The sequence below is a fragment of the Hibiscus syriacus genome, unplaced genomic scaffold (assembly GCF_006381635.1).
Source record: "Hibiscus syriacus cultivar Baekdansim isolate YM2019G1 unplaced genomic scaffold, ASM638163v2 tig00111276_pilon, whole genome shotgun sequence".
NCBI lineage: Eukaryota > Viridiplantae > Streptophyta > Magnoliopsida > Malvales > Malvaceae > Hibiscus > Hibiscus syriacus.
Window position 1 is genome coordinate 1,576,741 of NW_024063043.1, and position 4,191 is coordinate 1,580,931.

Here is a 4,191-nt window from a genome sequence, read left to right on the forward strand (position 1 = left end):
TAGTAACCAGTACATTCCATGATCCATAATTCAGGGACTATTATATTTTCCAGTGAAAACAATTAATCAGATATCACATTTCAGGTAACCATAGTTCATAAACCATTAGATTCAATGATCCATAAATCATGAACGATTGTATTTTCCAATGGGGCGCATATCATGTAGCCATATTTCATTTAAAAGTAATTCAAAACATCAGTAAATCCGAAATTTTGGAAAATCACGTTTTAAAACATGTAAAACATTTATATGTCACATAAGGAACAATTTAGAGGAGCCATATATTCTTCAGAGCTATTTGGTATTTATCAAGTAGTGAACCATGAAACTTTTGTAATTTAATAGGATTTCATAATCAAGATTTCTATAAAAGGGGGTTTGATAGCTAACTAATTCATCAATCATTCGGTAAGTGATTTATCAACAATATTCAGATATTTGTGGAGGCAATTGAGTAATCAGAAAGGCATTCAGAATCTTTTACATCAGAGTTATTGAAGATTTAGATATAATATGAATGATCCAATTATTCAAACAAATAGAAGTATTCCAGATATTTTGATTCTTGGAGAATTCTCAGTAACTTAACTCAATAAGGATAGAGCAATGAATTGTGGTATTCCAGATTATGTATTGAATTATCAAAATTTTGAGTCTGATTGAACTACAGATTCCAATACTTCGATACTTGTAAATTGTTCAAACCGTGATACTTCACTATTATTCACTTTTTATTACTAATTGCTCCAGTTGATCTGATCAATATCAAAATCATCCTTGATCAATTCTTAAGGAGACGAATAGGTATTTTATTGGTATTTATTTCATTTCCACATTGTAATAGTATCCCAAAATGTCCGACGACTTGGGTCGTGCTCCATAACCTTTAGAGGCAGTACATTATTTAGGTTCGTAAGTGTTCCTATAGTCTATCCAAAGATATTCATTTGATCCAAGTCATAAAGGTATTTAGATCATCTCGATATTCGATGTTATTTTAGTCATCGGGTCCTGACTCGTTAGTTATTTCAAAACTTGAGGATAATCCATCATTTAAATAATTCGGCGATGTGTCGCACTTCCAGTAATCTAGTCTTCAAATACTCATTCAAAAACACTGAGATCAACATATTAAGAATTTTCAAATATAGGAGTTTATTTTTGGTGTTTTTCAAATAGCTCAGGAATTTAATCAGTGATTCTAAGGTTCAAGTGGATCAAAATATAAGTTCTCAGGTCATCTCCATTATAATAGCCATCCATAGTCCTTTTTACGCTTTATGGGTATTATCGTCATTCCATGCAATTCTATCAGTGACATTACTTCCAATAAACTAGACTTTAAAGTATTCTAGTTCCTTTAAAGTTCAGGGTATTTGGTCATTTGAACGTTAGATATTATTTTAGTATTTCGTAGCTCGAATACATTTTTGTAATTCAGATCAATCCAAACATACATCTTTTTGGTAATTTCGTCATATATATCTGTTCAGCTTTATTTTTTGCTCTTAGGGGTAATCATGATATTTTTGTAATGTAAGGGTATTTTAGTTAAATTACTATTTAAGGTTATTACAGTCCTTTCCTTCCATCCAGTTTTTCCATTTAATTCAATTTTTTTGAATTATTCAAACAATAATAGTATTTTCTCTCTCAGGTCATTCTAGACCATTTTTATCCCATTGGGGTAATTTTGTAATTTTATACTCAGGTGATTCCGATATTAACCTTTTAACGAAAATAATTAGAATTTAATAATTCTGAGGTTATTTTCTTTTCATGCTAATCACTGCACTTGAAATAATTTCTTATCAGTCTTTCAATTCCTTTATGTAATCCGATCGAGTATTAATCAATTTATCACTTAAACCATATTTGGTTCGATTCCATCCATAACCAAGCATGCATAATAGATCAATTGTACACATCCATGTGTTCATCTATTATCAACATGTTCCATAAACATGCAAAGAGGTAGTAAAGTATTACCTCAATTTTTGTTCTCCACTGATCGAACATTTAAACTCTATTCGATCACTCTCGAACTTGAATTCAACGTCCAATAATTCCTCGGATCACAGCAACTGAATTTACGTTAGAAACTGAACTTAATTGAGAAATCAAATTGAATCCAAAGAAAAAACACTAAAAAATGAATTATCGAGTCCGAATTTGGCAAAATGGACTTCAGAATCAGACTCAGAACGTCGAAAAATATAAAATAGAACTTTTCAAAAAAAATTATTTTGTTTGTCAAAGTCAACAGGTTAAAGTTAACGGGTCAAAGTCAACAGGTTGACTCAGACGAGTTGACTCAGTCCGGGTAGACTCGATCGGGTCAAACAGACCTGGTTCAGACCGATTTGACTGGACAGTTTCCATAAGCTTCCTGGACTGGCAGACGAATCCTACGCGCACTATAGGCGCGTAGTGGAGCATGCAGAGGCAAAAAGGGTCGTTAAGGCGGTCTGATTTTTCTAAAAGCATCTATACATCCAAAACAACCAAATAATTCCAAACCTAGCCAAAATCATTATTAAAAAGACTATAAAAGTGACCGACGACTTACCCACGGTGGCTGAACGGAGCAGCGATGGTGAGGTGACAATCCTTACCAGGTTTTGATTGGACTCACCTATGGAAAGCAACAGTGAGGGTGGTGAGGTTAGATGGCCACCGGATCGACCGAAAAACGCAAAAAAATTGAGGCGATGGGGGTAGGTTTTGGCGAAGCTTTACGATGAACATTTACGACGAACAACGCCAAGGCTTGGTGTGAAGAGGCTCGAGTTTTGATTGATGGTCGACAGCTAGTCAGATGAGGGTAGTGGTATGCTCAATGACGGTCCGACGATAATGAATTTGGTGGAGGCGGGGAGCGGCGAGTTGAAGGTAGGGTTTGGGAAATTGGGGATTTTGATTGATTGCTCGGGGGTTTATTTTTCACTAACTAGAAAAAATATATAATTCCAAGTTTAGCACCTGAACTCCCTAAAAGTTCAAATCTAGACTGCAATGTTTTGAATCTTTCATTTTAGTCCCTAATTTCATTAAAAGTGGGGTGTTACAATTCTCCCATCCTTAAAAGAAATTTCGTCATCAAAATTTACTTAAGTCGTAGAAATGTAAAAACTGAGCTTCCATTCAATCTTCATTCTATCAGGTATCCTTTACAGGTATATGATTCCTCTACTAGACTTTAACCAGTTGAATAATAGTTCTAGGCAAAACTTTTCCTAATCAAAATTCTAGAATTTGAACAGAATTCTCCTCATATAACCAAACTTACCTTAATTACCAATCCTTAATCAGAATAACACTTGTTTACTCTCAGTGCAATAAGCATACATAACTGTTTTCTTTTATTCGAGCAGCATCACCTCGAGATTTACACTTTACCAAGTATTCAAACATTTACTTTAATCTCATACAAGTCAAATCATTGAGGCACATGGCTCGAAACCTATTGGGTTCCAAACTCATAAAATTGTAACAAGCATGATTCCATAATTCTCCAATTTAGTACATCCGTGCAGGATATTTTTTAGGCATAACACCTACTTAGGTTTGGACCAAATACCTTATTCTCCAATCTACTTGGGTATCAGATCTTAATCTCAATATTTTTACTTATAAAAGTGGATTACGAGATCATCACCACAGAGCATTTAAGCGGTAACAACTCAAATTCAGGTCCGGAGTCAAGTCAAAATTCTCAAATAAATAATCTGCCTCATTATCTGCGGGTTTCATCGTACCTCCGATCAGCGATGGTGTACACCGCCACCACCCACTGCTCTGGCAACCTTTTGCGACCTCGAACCTGACCCCCAATCCCCTAAAATCATTTTCATTCATTCTTGAAATAATAAAAGAACATTCGAAGGCCAAAATCCAATCCAATCTGTCGACCGTCAGTGTGTGTCATCACCACCACCATCAAAAGCGTCTCCCTCGTCCGGTCATAGCCCAACGCCATACTCGTCGAGCCTCATTGCCCTACTCGCCGAGGCTCATTACCGTCTACCGTGGAGAGCCCTCGAAAGCTTCGTCAGATACATAAAACTTCCCCTTTGATTTTTGTCTATAGGGACTAGGGAGCTATTTCGACACTGGTTAGGCACATCACCCTCACTATAGTAATCCTTGCTCAGTACATTTCGATCCATTTTATTTATTCATTTTGCA